The sequence below is a fragment of the Neovison vison genome, chromosome 14 (genome assembly GCF_020171115.1).
Source record: "Neovison vison isolate M4711 chromosome 14, ASM_NN_V1, whole genome shotgun sequence".
Taxonomy (NCBI): domain Eukaryota; kingdom Metazoa; phylum Chordata; class Mammalia; order Carnivora; family Mustelidae; genus Neogale; species Neogale vison.
Genome location: NC_058104.1, coordinates 1808662 through 1827829, shown reverse-complemented (window position 1 = coordinate 1827829; position 19168 = coordinate 1808662).

Sequence of the window (19168 nt, the reverse complement as noted above, 5' to 3'; positions counted from 1 at the left end):
TGGATGCCAGGACCCTGAGATCAGGACCTGAGCTGAAACCAAGAGCTGACAGCGCATACCATTTGGTTTAAAGGGTAAAGATGTTTGTTAATTCCCAAGATACCCATTAAAGGGCAAAGGTCAAAATGGCTTCAGATGGCCTTAGAGATCCAGGCTTCCTCTGCTACTTCTTTTTTCCCTAAGGCTGGTTCCTCACAGTTGGCAGAAGACCTTCACTGGTAATTTGGGCTTCAGCTCCTGGTTTAGAACACTAAAACTTTGGTTCCTTGTAGCGTACACCAGGGAGAGTTTAGGCTACCATAGCATTTTCCAGGTGGTGTAGATCAGAGTTCAGGCTACTGCACCATTTTCTAGGTTGTAGCTATTATGTTTATTGGTTCCTGGTTTTCCCACTGGGACCTGCCTAAGGGATGTGGAAGGACTAGTACCTATTACAGAGCTGGGGGAAAGGCTTAGGAAGTCATTCAAGTGAGTTTTAGGAACAATCTTGGAGCTCTTTTCCCATAGACATAGAACTTGTGGTTGAGCAGAGTTGTCTGACTGGCTCTTGCCAGTAAGTTTGCTGAGGGAATAAATGGTGGCAGGTCTTCTAGGTGAGGTATGAGGTGAGGTGCTGTGCTCTGTAGGGTCCTGGGAAGGGAGTTAGGCACCTGAGCAAATAAAGAGAAGAAACGGCCGCCTGCGAGGGGTGGAACGGTGAGGGGCTGTGTACGTGAGCACCAAGACAGATGGCTGAGTCTGCTGAGGTTTGTAATGGTGCATGAAATGCGCCTCTGATGGCCTTTGGAGGTAGCTCATTGTTCTCCTTGACCTGCTTCCTGAGAACTGGGCCAGAACCTGTTGACCTCCCCTCACCTGCCTCGTTTCTTCCCTTCTAGGTCTGCAGTAAGCCTCAGCTACTGGCATGATCCTTCCATCCAGCATTTTATAAGACTGTCTAAGGAGAAGAAGGCCTCCAGAATTAACAGAGGCAAGTGACTCCCTCCCTCCCAGTGTCCCCTCATCAACCCAGAGGCCTGAAGTTTTAGGGGTTCATTCTTCAAAAGAGAGAGTTCCAGTGTTCACGCTCTCCAGTGGCATATGAAAGTGCTCATTTCCCAACATCCTCACCAGCACAGGGACCTTTTCATTGTGGTTCATCTTTTAGGCGAAAAATGTGATCTTACAGTATATTTATGTTATTGTATTCCTCTTATTTGAGGGATGAAATTAAGGATCATTTTTATATGCTTAAGAACCATTTCTAGTATCTTTTACAGTGAACTGTCCAAGTAAGGAATCACCTTTTTGGCCATATTAAAGTGATAATAACACTATTAGGCTCTGCAAGTCCTTTCTATCAAGGAATCAAGGAAGGCAATGAAAAGATTTGAGATGGGAGGGTGACTCATTCTCGATCAGATTGAGAAATTAGCCAAATGACCCCAAGTCCTTGGACATGCAGGGAATCCTGGCCGAAAAGATAGAGCCTCTGGGTAGATTTTGTAAGAAATGCAAAGAAAGTTTAAAGTGACAATAAGGAAAAGGACCTTCCTTTGAGCTGAGGGTGAACCCAGGCTTTAGAAAGATGGGACCAGGCCTGCCTAAGAGGCCTGAAGCCTCCGTCCGGGGCTCCTGAGGCAGCTTTCGTAACCAGAGGCGGGACCCCACCTTGGAACCCTGGGGACCTGGGTGCCCTGAGGCAGCGAGTCAGCAGCCTGCCTGCCTTTTTCTCTGCATGGGCTGACCATGTCCAGAGTGCTCATCCACAACAGACTGGATGTTGAAACAAAAACTGAAAAGATGCTCACCACACAAGTAGGGTGTGGTGAGCATCTTTTCAGTTTTTGTTTCAACATCCAGTCTGTTGTGGATGATACTGTATAACATACAACAAAAATGATTTCCTAGAAATAAAATGCAAGATAACCTGTAAACTACAAGCTCAAATGATTTATTAGGAGAATCAATAGACACAGAACTCCTATATCACATTGCAGTACATTTCTAAATGCTGCTCAGGTTTTGTTCTTAAGATAGTTACACTTTAAGCAACAGGGCTGTAGAACACAGATTTTATCTTCCTTTCCTGCTTTTACTCACCGTCTCCTTTACCCAAGCTCCTCACCCTGGAGCTGAATAAGTCCATTTTGGGGGCAGTGTTTGCTCATGCCTTCCTCTCCTGCAGTCGGTCTGTGAGGTCAGTTTATAAGCATAGAGACTTTTACCCACACAGGTTGGAGATGAAGGGAACATGGTAAGAAATACGGCTTTATTTTATTTTATTTCATTTTGCTTGGACATTTATCTGCCCCATATTCTGACCACAAAATATTATATCGTCTTGATCTCACATGTTGACGTTTAGCTGAGTCCTCAGTAGTTTGCACCTGGGCACGAAAAGCCTATTTCGAAGAGGAACATTAAGATCTGATGTTTTGATGTAAAACACTTGTCTTTCCTGTGTACAGTCATAGGACATCTTATGGTAATCTTTAAAGATTTCATTTATTTATTTATTGGAGAGGGAGAGCATGAGTGGGAGAGCCAGAGGGAGAGGGAAAAACAGGCTGTCAGCCGAGCCGGGAGCAGATCCTGACCTGAGCCAAAGGCAGATGCTTTACCGACTGAGCCACCCAGGTGCCCCAAGGGACATTATTATTTCTAAGATCTTAATTTCCACCATTAAATAGATTGTAGTTACTTTGGTTCCAGCAGGTTTGAGTTAAAAAGAAGAGAATGTGAAAGTCCTGCTTTCTCCCATGAGTCCACAGGAAAATCACTGACCCCAAAGAAGAGCAGCCGAATCCTCATTTGCTCTTCTCCTAGGGCGGGCTCTGCAGGAATGCTTTCTGATCTCACTGAGCGATAACTTGTCTCTGTGTCTCTGTCTCAGGATATTTTGCTCGAGTCTATGGCGTCAGCTGAGAAGGGCATTTCTGCAGAAGACAAAATGTCATTGTCAAATTCTAAATCTTGGGACTGGGATGGAGACCACCTTCTGGAGGTTAAAGGTAAATGAACATTCGCCCTCTTCTTTCCCGAATTGTTTCATTTGTGAAGGTGCCCGCCTGGTTCAAAATGTTAAAAATATATTAGGAGGAGATGCAGTGACTGCCTGTCTCCCACGCCTGTCCCCAGCTACTTGCGCCTGCTGCCGCCATTAGCCACGTACTTGATGTCACCGGGGCCCCGGTGAAGGATGGGTGCCTGGCTTCTCATCCTTTGCTGTTACCAACAGGGCTCCTGATAAAAACCCTTGTCGACGTGTCCTCTGCATGAGTGGAAGACCCTGCCAGTGGGACTGAGCACTAGACCCCCTTGTCTGCTGTATTCACAATCACGAAGATTTTATTGTCAGCGTGACAGTGTCTTCAGTACAGTTTAGAGACGTGCAAGGCTGGTGATAGTGATATGTACAAAGGCCTTTCATAGCTGCTCCCTGATTTCATCCCTCACCTGCTCGGTTAACGATCAAGAACAGTTTTAACTTCTCTCACAGGAAATGAGACGGGTCCGGTTAGTGGCAGAACCAGGACCAAATAGACTGCAGGTCCCGCAAGTCCAGGTTGCTTCCGAATTTCTCTGTACAGAGCCTTGTGCTTGCTCAGGGGGGTCTTTGTGGTCCATCAGTCAGTGGTGCCTATACCTCGGTGGCCATCGTGTGGCCAAAGGAGCTGGAACAGAATGCAGGGGCAGATCGTGTGCAGGAGGAACAGATGCCACTGGAGAAATGCCTCCTCTCAGCCCCACGTCCTTTCAAATTGGTCCCGAGGTTTGTTTTCTCCTTCGTGTCATATAGTTGGGTGGATCAGGAATACATCTGACATTTTCATTTCTGGTCCAGGTACACTGAGTCTTAGGTACCCCTTCCAAGGATAAGGTTATCTGCCAGTAGTAAGGACGGCAAATAACACAGGGTAGAAAAGATTTAGTGGAGGTGTTTTGGATCGGTCCAAAGGGTTTTTTAAAAACTCAAGTCTCCTTGAAACAAAAGAATGCCTGTTCCAACCATCTTCATGTTCATTCCCTGCTAGAAGGTAAAACCACCTCACTTGACAATGGCAAGGTCTCCGGTATCTTGTAGGTCTTCCTTAGCATAGGAAAGTTCTTTCGAAACCCTTCCCTCTCCTTACCTCCCCCACCTTTCAAGGGTGTATCAGTTCCCCCCACAACACTGATGCCACTCTTTCTGTGCACGGATCCTGTCCCTGTGCTTTAATAAAACCACCGTTTTGCACCAAAGAGTTCTCAAGAACTCTTTCTCAACATCGGCTCTGGACCTCGCCCCACCAAACGTCACCTACATTCCAAACCTCTATGACTGCTCCCCTGTCTACCTGCCACTTGGCATTATTTCTATCATTTCCTACAAATGACGGCAAAGGAGGCACTGCTAGGCTTTAGGGGACAGGCATCAACTCTGGAAACAGGATCAGTGCACACTAAGATCATAGAGTGGAGTAGCAACCAAATTAAACACAAAACAAAGCCACTAAGCGAAAAGCTATGGGGGAGGGACCCCCAAACCCTCAATAGCAAGTTTAGAAAATGAGAGGGGAAGGAAAAGCATTTTGGTACACACACACCAGAACTGTCACATGTGCTTTGGCCAAACCACACTCCCGATTTGACCCAGGTGTTGGGGTTAAAAACAAAAAAGCAAAAGCTGTGGAAGACTCACACTTTGGTATCTCATCCAGAATAAACAGTCAGTAGGTCCAGTATAGCCACCAGCCCTAAGGGCCTTGAAAGCTGTGCCCCAGATAACTGGGCATATGACCATCACCTCCAGGAGCTCTCAAAACCACCAGTGAGTGGTTCCTATTCCAACAGCCAGATGGTCTACAAACCCTGGTGTCTGCTGTCATTTCATAATGGATAATGTTTCCTGTCAGGCATTAAAGCAGAAACCAAAGAAACTTGGAGAGGATCTGCATCCAAACCCAGAGGGAGAAAGGATTTTTAAAAGCTCTTTAAAAAAATAAAAAGAAAAATAAACCTAAAAGTCGGCCCAGATGGTTTCCACAGTTCTTTCCTCCCAGAGGCCTGGGTTTGGAGGCAGCAGCACCTCTACAGTCCCTCTACAGTCCCTGGATACCAGGAACTCCGGAGGCAGATCCTATGGGCCTGGACCTCCCCTTAATTCTTTCCTGCAGTTAGGCACTTGGAGGCTGAGGATCTGCAGAGGTAGGGCGCCCCCGGAGCACAGCCTCCACGGGGCCTCAGGCACATCAGTGCCCAGAGTTTTCACCCAGGGCAAACCCTGGTGTGGGGGGCAGGGGAAGGCTCAGGTGCAGTCCCCCCCCAGGGCGATGCTGGGCGTGGCCAGGACAGAGAGCGGTGGACACCCCCTGCAGGGGGCGTCTTGGAAAGGCCAATCCACAAAGTAGCTCTTCCCAGACTCTGGCGCCGGCCCAAGCTGGCCTCCAGTCTGTGGCTTGGCGCAGACCCAGACCAGGACCCCTTGTGCCTGGTGCGTGTTGTTGGCAGGGGACGGGAGCACGCCACCAGGAGAGCCGCCAGCCCTCCCGTTCCGGCTCCTGACCTCACCTGGCACAATCCCGGCCCGAATGTGCGCACTTACAGGCCAGGGTCTGGTTGGCCAGCTGCTTCATGCAGCAGAATTGCTTCTTCATCGTGGCTATGGGGTGGGCAGCGGGGCTCCCGGGGCAGCTGCCAGCACCGTTCCTAACCCTATCCCCTGGACTAGCATCAGTCAGGACTGGCAAGGGGGGTGGAATCGGGCCTCTGCTGCTGCACACCTGCCACTCTGTGCAGGCGGAGGACCCGCGGACCAGGCGTGTCCACCATTCTGCCCAACCGCCTGCCTGGTCTAGGCGCACAGCTGCGGGAGGTGATAGAGGCGCAGCGTGGGCAGTGGCCAGTGAACCGCCGGAGCAAATCAGGACCAAGCTGTCCCCGCAGAACTGATGGGGCAAGGATGGACAGGGCACTCTGGAGCCACTGGCGGCTGGAAATACACAGTCTCCATGAGGGCCATCCTCTGTGCGGATATAGACCTCTGTGAAGTGCTCTGAGGATCCTCTCTCCTAGCTGGATGGATGTGTGTGACCCTGTAATTTACACCAGAATGAAAAATGTACTATTGGGTGGAAAGACCATACCACAGGACTTTGTGTATTGTGATCCCACTTAGGGGGAAGTAGAGGGCCACGTGAATTTTCTGGGGGCAGGCACCTGGGTTAGTCAGGCGGGATCATGCACTAGGGGCACACCCAGGACAGGCACCAAGGGGCCCAGGCCTGGGTGGGAAGTTGTGGGGATGAGCTGTGGGGACAGGGACCCGGATCATTGGCCAGAGGGCCTTGGCTGTTTGGAGCTACCTGACCAGTAGAGGCACGTGGGAGTGAGCGGCAGCAGGTGGGGTTGGGGGGTGGGGGGGTAGGGAAGGGGCATGCAGGCATTGCCTGGAAAGGTCTGTATGTTTAGGCACAAGGGAGCTCTGGAGAGGTGGGGGGGGGAGGGGCATGCAGGCGTTGCCTGGAAACCTCTTTGTGCTTAGGCACATCTGAGCTCACAGGAGGGGGCGGGGGACGGGCATGCAGGTGTTGCCTGGAAACGTTTGTAAGCTTTTGATTCTTAGCCTTGCGCAGCTTGGGGTTCTGGGACACTTGGCGGGGTAGTCCGACTGGGCTGGACGCTTTTCTACCGCGGACCAGGACAGTTGTATGACCGTCAGATGTTCTCCTGGGCTAGTAGGCTGGGCTCCGGCCTAGGCCATTCCCTAGGGGCCGTGGACAGCAGCCAGACCTCTTTGACCAGGGACATCAAAATTAAGAGACATGTGCTGGGGAAAGGGACTTTCCCTGGGGATGCCAGGGATTTGGCTGATGTCATCTCAACCCAGACACAGGTCAGTAGACTTCTCCGTGAGATTGAAACATTGGAGGCTGAAGTGACTCATTGGAAGAAGTTGTGCCAGTGTTCCACCCAGGGACCAGATACCATCAACACAGAAATACTGTGGAAACTGAAGAGCCACATCAGGGACCTAGAGCAGCGGCGGAAGTGGGAGGTGGACGAACATCAGCTGGAGGTGGCGGGGTTGCAAAACACCCACCGGCGGAAGATAGCGGAGCTCACTGACCGGCACCGCAAACAACTTAGAGACTATCAACGGAAGGATCGGCTCTCCAAAGAGGAGATTGGGAAACTCACTCAAATTATCCAGCAAAAGGATTTGGAAATTCAGGATCTTTCTAGGAAAATCTCTGCGGCTTCTCACTGCCAGGATGGGCACGTGGAACAACTTCAGCGCCAATTGCAAGAGTGTACTTTGAAAAGCGAACAGGTCTTGGTGGTGCTAAATGAGAAGGCGAGGGAGAATAGCAAGCTGAAAAGGAACTATCACAGAATGACTAATCGACTTGCTGCCAAAGAAGCAGAACTCCAGAGGATGCAAGAGGAAAATCAAAAACTGTCCACTAGAATAGAAAGCAGTGGCCAGGAGGTGTTTAGAGAAATGATTCGGAATTTGTCACACATTATTCGAGAAAAAGACCTGGAAGTGGATGCGTTAAGTCAAAAATGCCAGACTTTAATGACGATCCTGCAGAAACCCAGCACTGGTCATGAGGTCGGAGGAGTTTCTATTGATCAGTTCCAGCAGCTTCTACAGGAACGGAACACATTAACACAGCGGGTGAAGATCATGGAGGAGTGGAAAGAGCAGGTGCTGACCTCGGTCCAAAATATGAAGCGTGAGTCACCCCAGCTTCAGAGAGATCTGCGACAGCTCCAGGCGTGGGCTTGCACCAACAGCGAGGTTTTGAAACCGCCGACGACCTCTCTTGACCAGATCCACACTCACCAAGGACATGAAATAAACTTACAAGAGCTAGAGAAGGAACTGGCCCAACTTCAGCTCCGCATCGGGGAGCTCTGCAATGCCAAGGACATCCTTTTAGGGAACCTTGACGTGATTTTCCTCCGGCCCTCCAGCGACTCCGCAGAGGCAGCCGACTCCCTGAAGGCCGTGAAATCTGACCCAGTGAGTGAGTCTTCTCAGGTGCTCCGAGAGGAGGTAGAAGAGCTCAGAAAATCGGGGCAAGGAAAAGACACAATGATTCAAACCCTCCAGGAAGATCATCAGAGCCGGATTGCTTCAGGGGCTGCTATGGGGGAAGGAGAAGGGAAGCCACAGGAACACAGCGATTCCGATTCCCACATGGAGCCGCAGAAGGAGAAACAGGCTGTTCTGCAAGATTTCCCTCAGGCTGAGGAGCTCCGAATCCCAGCGATAAGTGAGGAACTGCTTTCTTTACAGGAGAAGCTCAGGGGCCAACTGAGTGAGAATGAGCCTCTGAGGCAGGCATTCGCCAGTCTGAAGGAGAGGATAGCAGATTTTGAAATGGATGTGTGTCGGCTGAAAGAGGAAAACGCGAAGATGGTGGAAACAGGTAGAGAAAAGGACATGGAGAATCAGGCCTTGCAAGAGACAAATCGGCTGCTTTCAAAGATGCGGAGGGAGGAGGAATCCCAGCCTGCCGCAATGAGAGAGCAGGCGCTTGCTCTGGAGCAACTGCTGCGAGAGAAAGAACAGGCCGAGAGCGGGGAATTGAACGGGCGTGTAGACGCCGTTCAGTCAAAGCAGGAAAAGGCAGTTGTGTGTCAACAGGAGAGAGATGACATGATGTTGACACAGACACAGAAAGAAACGGAAACCTGTGCCCACGAGAAGGAGGGTCACCAGTTACGTGAGAGAGAACTGTGCCTCACCCAGGAGCTGGAGAGAGGGCGGCACCTCGCCGCAGAAGCCCAAGATTCTCGTCGCCCAGAACCTTTGGCTTTAGAAGACCAAGTGGCTCAGCTAAGAGAGGAAGTGACGGTCCTGCAGGGAAAACTCATTTTGTCTTCCGCTGCCATGGAAGAGGCCGGCCATGGAGCCAGTCTGCAGGTAGAGTCGCTGCGGGAGCAATTGCACGTGGTCACCCAGCAGAAGGAGGAAGCGGCGCTCCGGCTTGCCGCCTCCCAGGAAGAGGGAAGGCACTATGATCGAAGGCTAGCGAACCTCAAGCTGGAACTCGCTGAATGGATGGAAAAGGCAGACACCCTAGAAGGAAAACTGAAGTCGTTACAGGGACGATTGCATCAAACAAATGCCGACTTGGAGGTGAAGGAGGACCAACTCCAAGAGTTCAAGAAACAGAATGAGGTCCAGCAGGAAATACTGGAGGACACACAGAAGAAACTGATGACCTTAGTCAGTCAGTCCGAAGGAATGGTGGACAAAACCCTCCTAAGGAGACTCTTCGTGGAATCTTTCCAAGCAGCTGATGCGGAACGGCAAGAAGCGTTAAGGTTGATGGCAAGCACGCTGGGGATCCAAGAAGACCAGCTGCAGCAGCTGCGTGGTCAAGAGCCCGCGGGTGTGCCCAGCGGGGTGACTGGGGGGCCTGGATCCAGAAGCGCCCCCAACGCACCTGGGAAGCCAAATCACCAAGCTGTGGCCAATCATTCTTTTTCAGGACTTTTCGTCCAGTTTCTAGAAGCGGAATCTCATTCAGCTTTGCCACCGCCAAACTCCTCTGCTCATGATGTGAAACCCCCAGATTCAGGAGGAAGGGGAAAACTGCCTAAGAAACAAGGCCCACCACGACTGAATGCTACCCTGGGATCCACCCCCGGAAGAAAAGATGTCAAGCCCCGAACCACAGCTGTGTCTCTTATTAACCCACCTGGACCGGAGATGGATGGGTCGGAGCACCTTCTTCTAAATGCTATCTCTGATTCTTTGCCCAGATACACGCCCTATATACTGTCACCTGCTAAGAAGGTTGGAATGCCAGCCAAAGACCTCTCAAAGAGATAGATGATTGTCAAGCCAGAGACGAGACCACGCTTTGAAGATCCCAAGTTACTCTGTGTGTCTACCTTAACCCCAAATGCCCTTTTTCAAAATGTAAACTATTAGCAGTTCTGCTTTCAGCTTAATAAACATAGTATTTTATGACTTAACCAAAAAAGGGGTCATTTAATAACTGCAGAATTATTTGCCAAAGTGAAAACAGTGGTGACTTCTTTTTCTTTTTTTACGATTTTCTTTTTTTTTTTTTTTTATTTGACAAATTGGGGGCACACAAGCAGGGGGAGAAGCAGAGGAAGAGAGAGAAGTAGGTTCCCCACTGAGCAGGGGAGCCTGTGACCTGATCCTAGGACCCCGGGATCATGATCAGAGCCTAAGGCAGACAGTTAACAGACTGAGCCACCCAGATACCAGAACAGTGGTGACTTTGTTAGGACAGTCGACACTGCTGGGCTTGGGGGCTGTGGTCAAAGGATTCTTCCAATAATGTCTGTAATGCTTTAAGGTTTTCACAAGGGTCAGGTGTCTTCGTATATCTGATCTAGGGAACACATCAACTTGTTTTAGTCTTGATTAGCATTTAAGCGGGTTTTACCTGGAATGTCCATGGTCAACTCCCTTGTTCATTTCTTCAAAATCCCCTTCAAATCTTCCTTTGCCTTTCGAGGCGAATTGTTCCATTGCACCTTGGAAAGGATCCGTTCAGATTTCTTTAAGGACCTCATTCCATTTTCCATTCTGCTCTCTCTTCAGCCTGCCAAATATGGTCATTCCTTCCTGCTCTTCTGTTGTCAGTGCTCTGATTCACCCACTGCTGTCTCAGACTGGTGCAGTAGACTCCCTAACAATCTTGCTGGTTCCACTCTTAGCCTCCCTTGAATCCATTCTGAACTCTGCTGTCAGGATGAACTGAGATGAAAATGTGATGTTACTTCCCTGCTGTAATTACTGGAGGGTTTCCCCACTGCCTGGAGTTTGACCTTTAAGAGACCATCCTAGCCCTTGCCTTTGCAACCTTCCTTCCTCTTCATCGTTCACATAAAGGCTGCCCTTTAGCTCCAGGTGAATTCTTGCAAGCCCCAAACAGATTATTATCCAAATAACTTCAAGTCCATGAGCCTCCTCATTGTGCCTTGACAAAGGTACAAGTGAGAAAGATTTCATCCTTCTCTTCTTCACCCGTTGGCGAAGGGAGGGATTCCAACCCGAAAGCTATGCAATGTCCGCATGCAACATAGCTGAGATCCACCGTAATTTGTTACCGACCTATCCTCATGGCCCAGGGAAGGAGGACACACACATCATGCAGGGCCATCGGGGACGTTGCACCTGGGAACAGAATGGACAAGGGCTGTGGGTGCAGACTATGTAGTAAGAGGAGAGCGAAGGTGAGCCCTACTTCCTGCAGGAGGGAATGACTGGCTTGCTGGATCATTCCACAGGCTCTCAGGGAACTGGAGCTTACTACTTGGGGAGAAACTGTGCCTGGTACCTGTGCTTAGGAGGCCTTGTTGGCCAGAGGATCTGATCTGTGGGAGCAGAGTGGGAAGGGAACATGGAGTGAGGCATCTGAATCTTAATCAAATCTTAATCAAACTCAGGCTTTAATCAAATCTTTAATCAAATCTTAATCAAACTCATGCTTTCCATCACAATGGCCTCTGATATTTGGACATCCATTTCATCTGAGACCCTTAAGGCATAGGAAAGGTGCTTCTCCAGGACATGAAGCTGTCATGTGAGCAGGAGGGAGACGTGGTATCAAAACCAAAATGTAATATCTTCCATAGATGTTCACGCAGTTGATCCCAAGGAAATCTCTGGGTGGCCAAGGGGTAGAAGGAAGAGCTGATGTCCTCCAGCACCATGGAATCTGGCAATGCACTGTGGACAGAAGCTGCCACCTCCACCTGCAGGTAGGATTAGCAGACTTTGGCTTCAGCCTGTATGTAGCAAGTAGGCCTTGGTGACTCTGTTAAGCTGGTGGGGGTGCCATGACCCAGAGAATAATAGACAGCTGGATAGGAAGGCTCAGAGCCTGTGAGAGACTCTATTTCCAGGAGAGCCCAGTGCATGGCCAGCAACTGCTGCTTTCGTGGTCTATAACCCAGGGCCAAGGAGGGCTGTTTCTTGCATTGGGATCCCATGGACAATTGACAGATAGCATGGGTGGTCCAGGGACTCCAGGAAGGGGAGAGGAGGCTGCTGAAGCCTTTTCTTCTGGGCACTAACAGGCGATTTTTTAAAAAAGATTTTATTTATGTAGTTAAGAGAGCTCTGGCTGGAAGAGGGGGTGGAAGGGAGAGGGAGAAGCAGCTCCCCACCGAGAAGGAAACCCCCCTGCCAGGCTTGATGTCAGGATCCTGAGATCAGGACCTGAAACAAAGGCAGATGCTTCACCAACTGAGCCACCCCATCACCCTCAACAGGTCATTTTTACTTGCACATTTTTACTTGCCTTTTGTTGAGGGGAGACCCTCCTGCCTCATTGTGAGCTCATTGACAAGTAACAGCCTAAATGGGCCTCTGTAAAATTTATAAACAAGGAATATGTTGCCTCTAGAACCCAAAAAGTACTGAAAGATGTTGGACTTCTATGTCCTTTTTTCTTTTTTAAAGATTTAATTTGTTAGTTGATAGAGCATGAGAGAGAGCGAGCGAGAGAAGAATAGAAGGGGCTGGCAGGGGCAGAGGGAGAGAGAGAAGCAGGCTTCCCGCTGATCAGGGAGCCTGATGCAGGGCTTGTTGCAGGACCCTGAGATCAGGACCTGAGCTGAAGGCAGACACTTAACTGACAGAGCCACCCAGGAACCTCTGCATCTGTAGGTCCTTAACAAGTTTGCCAAATAAATTTCCTCACAGTTAGGATGTCTTAAATGTGATGTCACACCTATGTTCCTGAAGAAAGATGGGTGTAGTAAGTTCCTACCCACAGAGGTTGCCTGTGATAGCAGAGCGGTTTGGATGCCCTTTGTATAACAAGGTAAATCATGTCTCCTTCAAGGGTGAGGCACACATGCCTGAGAGGATGTTGAAATAGGCACTGAACAGAACATATTGGCCAAATCTATCATAGCGAAGTATTCACCATCTTTAAATTGGTTGGGCTCCCTCATTTTTTTTAATTTTTAAAAAATTTTTATTTATTTATTTTGACAGAGAGAGATCACAAGTAGGCAGAGAGGCAGGCAGAGAAAGGGGGAAGCAGGCTCCCCCCTGAGCAGAGAGCCCAATGTGGGGCCTGATCCCAGGACCCTGAGACCATGACCTGAGTTGAAGGCAGAGGCTTTAAGCCACTGAGCCACCCAGGTGCCCCATCCCTCATGGTTTTATAAATGACTTTATTTCTTCATTTTAAAGAGAGAGCAAGAGAGAGAGAGAGATAGCCAAGGAGCGGGGGTAGGGGGTGGTGGTGGGAAGGGAAGGGCAGAGGCAGAGAAAATCCCAAGTGGACTCCATCCCGAGCATGTAGCTGGACATGGGACCCAATCCTATGACTCTGAGATCATGACCTGAGCCAAAAGCTTAACCCACTGAGCCCCCCAGGTGTCTCAGATGTTTTAAGGGGACTGGGGTTTATTTTAATCAGGTATGGTAAGACAGGCAGATATACGAGTAACTCTCACAATGGAAGAAGTGTTTTTGGACTCACAGATCCCATGAAAGGAGGTCCTGGGTGGCATGGAGGGCTGCCCTGGGAAGCACCAGGCTTGATCAGGAGAAAGAGGGAGTGAAGGGACAATAGGGGGAAGACCCTTTATCGTGGATTCCGTGGGAAGGGGCAGGTGAGTCCAGGTAAGCACGTTTAAGACTGCCTAGTTTGTGTCATCTCAGTGGGTTCTGGGACACAGTGGTGTCTGGAGTAGTCTGTCCTTGCCCCTGGGGTGATCAGGGCAGGGCATAGTGGCCCAGAGTGTAAGAGTTTCTTACAAGAGGTGGTTGGGGGTAAAGGCTCTGATTTGGTTGCTTTACCTGTGAAAGGTTTGCTGGCAGGCAAGCTGCTGACCATCTCTAGGAATTCAGTAAGCCTGCCAAGGACAGTCCCTCTGAAGTCAGCAAGGCCTGAGATGTCAAAGCATTAAATTCAGAGGATAGAAAATATGGTTATTATATTTGCTATAAACAGAATTTGAGCCCTCGTAATAAGTCCATTAAGGTTAGGCAACCAGTGCCTCCTAGCAACATTAGAGTTCATTCAGAACCTATGTTGTAGAGGCACAAAAGGCAGTCAGCCTCCTTTTATTTTTGCCAACTAAATTATTTTAGTAAATTTTGGATTTCCTTTTTTTCAAAGATTTTATTTATTCATTGGAAAGAGAGAGAGAGAGAGCGAGCAGGTACGTGTGATAGAGCAGGCCCCAGGGGGAGTAGCAGGGAGAGGTAGAAGGAGAATCAGACTGACTCCTTGCCCAGCAGGGAGCTTGATATGGGGCTCTATCCCAGGATCCTGGAATCAAGACCCAAGCTGAAGTCATTGACTAACCATGTGAGCCACCCAGGTGCCCCTGTACATTTTGGATTTACAGTTGGGTCAAATTTTGAACCTATGTTGAATTAGTTGGGGCAGGTAGGGGGAGAGTTCTGCCTCCTGTATTCAGATTACTCTCTTCCACTCCTCCTATGCTTGGGTCTGTTTCTTCCTGGAAGAAGAAACCCCTGTGGGGTGGGGGAGTGTCTCATTACCCTGCTCCTCTTACTCAGGGTTTTTTTCCAGAGTGTCTCAAATCAGCATCATCAGCCTTGGAGCTTCCGTTGTGGCAATGGTTATATGGTTTCAAGTCTCCTGGTGTAAGTCAAGTAATTGATCCCCTCACTGTGCCACAGGGGTCCCCCATATGTTTCCCCCATAACCCTGAGGATCAGGATCTTGTGCCAAACAGGTTAGGCAATGGGGTGGTCAGTGGAAAGGCACAAGACCCATAGCCTAGTCGTTGATGAAGCAAAACCATCTTCTGCTACAGCCCTACCTTCTCTCAGTGTAGACTGTTTCCTTTCCCCCCTTTTCCCGCTCTACAGATTCCCTCAGGATAGAGTTTCATTTCTAACCACACAAAGTCATGAGATTTTGTTTCTGTCCCCATCTAATCACACATGGCGCACATGTTCTGCATGTTTATGGGGAAGGGAGCTGGGTCGGTCAGCCCACAGAGGGCCCTCCTCTTCCTATGGGAATGCCAGTCCGTCTCCCCAGTGGTGGCGTCCACAGCCAGGAACATCATTCTGTCCGTGGCCAGAGTCTGAGCCTCAAGTTCCCGAATCACAAGATTAGTCTATCGACGAGCTGGGGAGCAACAACACTACGAGAAAGGCAAGTGTGCTGGTGAGGTGTTTGGCACTGGGAGAGAAGTGGAACACCACATGCCCCCCCTCCACTTTCTGTTTTTGATCAGCTGGTGGGCCCTGGGCTGCCATGGATGGCTACCGGAAAACCTTGAGGGCTCAGGAAGACACGTGGGAACAGGGAGAGGAGTGGCAGCTCGGAGTCGGGCAAGGCCACGCCCAATGCCTGAAACACAGTGACTCGGGAGGCAGCCAGGGAGCCGTTCTTACATTTCCCTGGGGCCGCGGCCTCCCTCCTTTGCACCCACAACACAGAGGGTCAGCCCCAGGACTGTGCTTGGGGTGCGCTTTCCCCCATAGACCTGTACGTCAGCCCCAAGCACTGGGCCATCACCCAGTCCCTGGAACTCAAGCACACCAGTCAGCATGTCCTGCAGTTGCCAACCTCAGGGGGGAGCCTTGGAGACCAATGCAGGCCACATGCAGGTCACATAGGTGACACCTCTCCCCCAGATACAGTCAATTCTCATTCATTCTCACCTTTTTGGCAAGGATGGGGCATTATTTTAGAAATGGATGGCGACCTCCATTTGAGAGAATAGAACATGAGTCAACACAGCTTGCCAGTGATTGCTGGTTCCCTCCCAGATCGTGATTGTCACCCCTGAAGCCAGTGACTTAGCAAAGCAGCAGGTCAAGCTGACCCCATGTCTTCATTTAATGTGGGGACACCCTGTTTGTGATGCCACTTGTTTGAATCACCTTCTCCTCAGGTCCCTGATGAGGCCTGAGGAGACCTGCTCCAGATGTTTGGGGATCCCCTGACACCTGCTACATGTGATTAACAACAGTTTACTAGTCACATTTACTCACACTTCAGGGGAGAGGATACAAAACACGGTGCAGGACTGCACAGAGATTGCAGTTGGGAACAGAGAGAAGGATCAGGGCCTTGGAAGGCAAGACTTGGTTGAAACAAGAGGCCAGGCAAGTCCTGGTTCCCATGGGAGGGTATAAGTGGCTTCCTTAAAAAATTCAGCGGGCTTCTAGAGAACTGAACACTGCTCCCCAAAAACCAATAGGCTCTATATCTGGTCCCTGTGATGAGAAGGGTGTTTGGTTAAGAGACCTCCCCTGTGATAGGGAGAGGAGAACGTGCATGATGCCATTTGTGTCCCTCCTTGATCTTCCAGGTGTCAAGACAGCCCTTATTACAGAATCTTAATTTCAGGCCTTATGCCATAAGAGGGTACGACAAAGTAATTCTTACCTTATGTAAAGTAAGTTGTATTCCTCTATGCTAGCAATGAATATGTGGGCTCCACAATCAAACACACATTCACAATTACTCGTACAAAGAAACTACTTCGGGATAAATCTAACAGTGCCTGTCCAGGCATCCCATGCTGAAAGCTATTTAGCACTGATACGGGAAGTCAAAGATATAAATAAATGGAGAGATACACCATGCTCGTGATTTGGAAGACTAAGCATTTTAAAGATGTCAATTCTCCCCAGACTGATAGAGTTATTGCAGTTCCTGTCAAAGTCCTGCCAGCTTTGTTTTTGTTGAGATAGGTAAAAATATTCCAAAATGTATGTGGAAGGACAAAGGAATTAGTTTCAAAAACTATTTTGAAAATAATACTAATGTGGGAACACGGTCAACAGAGTTTCAGAACTTAGTAGTTAAAATAAGGAAGGCTGTGTGCTATTTGCAGGACAGATACATGGAACAGAGCAGAACAGGGGCGCCTGGGTGGCTCAGTGGGTTAAAGCCTCTGCCTTTGGCTCAGGTCATGATCTCAGAGTCCTGGAATGGAGCCCCACATTGGGCTTTCCCCTCAGCAGGGAGCCAGCTTCCTCCTCTCTCTCTGCCTGCCTCTCTGCCTACTTGTAATCTCTGTCTGTCAGGTAAATAAATAAAATCTTTAAAAAAAATTTTTTTAAAAGAACAGAGCAGAACAAAGAACCCAGGAATAGTCCCCACAAATAAGCCCAACTGCGTTTTGAAAAGGGCGCTAAAGCAACTCCAATGGGAAAAAGCTGGGTTTTATTCTCTACAGCCTTCTAAAGCTTCTGGAAGTCAGGCCAAACTCGGAAAACAGCTGCAGCAGAGAAGGACGACGGTGGTGTGACCGAGGCCCTACCAGGTGGGAATGGGGAAGGGGAGAGATTGGGCGCCCCGGGTTGTGTGGGCGGGGTCCGAAGAGCAATCTCGTGATGCTTTCCGAAGGCCGAGGGAGCGGGGAAACTGTCCAATCAGCGTGCGGGCACAGGCGCCAATGGGCGAGAAGGTTGTTAGAATATCCGATGGGGGCGGGTCCCATTTTCCAGCCTTCTGTGAGGCTTGCCTCTTGCCTGGCGTCTCTGGATCCCGCTTCCTTGCCCCGGTGGGTGCAGAACCTCCAGACCCATGGCCACTGGCCTGAGGACGCCCTTTTTCACCTCCTGTACTTCCTCTTCAAGGTCGACTCAGAGGATGACGGGGTGAGCGGCCCCTGGGAAGATGCTTCTCTGTGCAGAGGTACCTGTGGGGCATGATGTCAGGACCCCGTGTCCCTGGGGGGCTGGGGCCTTGCTGGGAGGCAGCCTGTGTCTCAGGAATACACTGGGTTGCCAAAAGGTATCTGTCAGCTCCTGCTCCCCTCGTTTCGCACCTGTGAGGAGCCCAGAGCAGGGCTTCATTTATGGAGCTGCTAATTATCTCAAGTGTGTTGTGAGAAAGGGGGAGTGGGAATGCGGCCTGAACCAGGCACATGGACTTTCGGCCTTCTTGGGGCTCAAGTCCTGCTAAAAACCCGACGTGAAGCGAGTAAGTTGTAGTTTTGATGGGGGAAAAGTTTCGGTTCTCCCTCTTGAATAGTTACATTCCACTAGGGGTTGTCAGGATCTCCACTGTGCACCTGAGATAGGGCCAATTAGGGGTGTGCGTGTGTGTGCGCGCGTGTGTGTAGGGGGAATGGCCTTTTGGGTGGGTGGTGGTGGGCCTTCAGTGACTGGAAAGCATGATCAATAGGACTGACAGGATGTGTGAGGGACTCACCAACTGGTTGGAAAAGACAGGAAGGAAATAATGATCCGTGAAATTCATCATTACTATTTTGCATTGAGTGCTGAGAAATACAGCGTGCGTTCGAGTTTGTCATTTATTGAGTAGTGTTTAAGCTGAGACCAGAAGGCGGAAATAAAAGAAATAAAAGGCGGATGTGGGAAAGTGTTCAGTGAGAGTGGGGAAGGATGTGTACTATTACAGGAACTGAGAGAATGTCCTTGAATCTCGGGCCACGTGGGGACTGTAGGGTGGGGAAAACCAAGGTTTGGGGTGAGGACTTGGACTTTTTGTAGGTTCTTGGAGACTAATCATAGTGATTTAAAACATGATGCCCAGGCCCAAGCTGATCCTAGCTCTGCCTCTTATGAGCCGTGTTACTCTACCATTATAGGTCTCAGTTTCCTGAAGGAAGAAATGAGGGTGATAATAATCCCACTTCATAGATGATTGTAAAGATGAAATAATATTTAAGGTTAATAAAACACTCAGAGCCATGTCTGACATGGAGTAGGTGTTGATGGTTGATTCAAGAAATAAATAGGAGCACCTGGGGGGCTCAGTGGGTTAAAGCTCTGCTTTCGGCTCAGGTCATGATCCCAGGGTCCTGGGATCCAGCCTCACATTGGGCTCTCTGCCAACAAGAGGCCGGATCCCAGGACCCTGAGATCAGGACCTGAGCTGATACCAAGAGTCGGATGCTTTGCCAAACGGAGCCACCCAGGCACCCTTACAGGGCCTGATGCCTTAGGAAAATAAATTGCAAGGGTAAAGAAAGAGGAGGGAGAAAGTGAGGCCTGTAATTAAAAGAGGCTTGAGAGAATTGTTAACCAATCACAAGGTATGGGTCTTATCCTCACTCAGGATTTAACAAATACAGAGAGTCAAAATATTTATGACATAATCAGCTAAATTTGTTTTTTTTTTTTCCCCAAGATTTTACTTATTTAGAGAGAGATCACAAGTAGGCAGGGGCAAGGCAGAGAGAGAGGAGGAAGCAGGTGCCCCGCTGTGCAGGGAGCTGGATG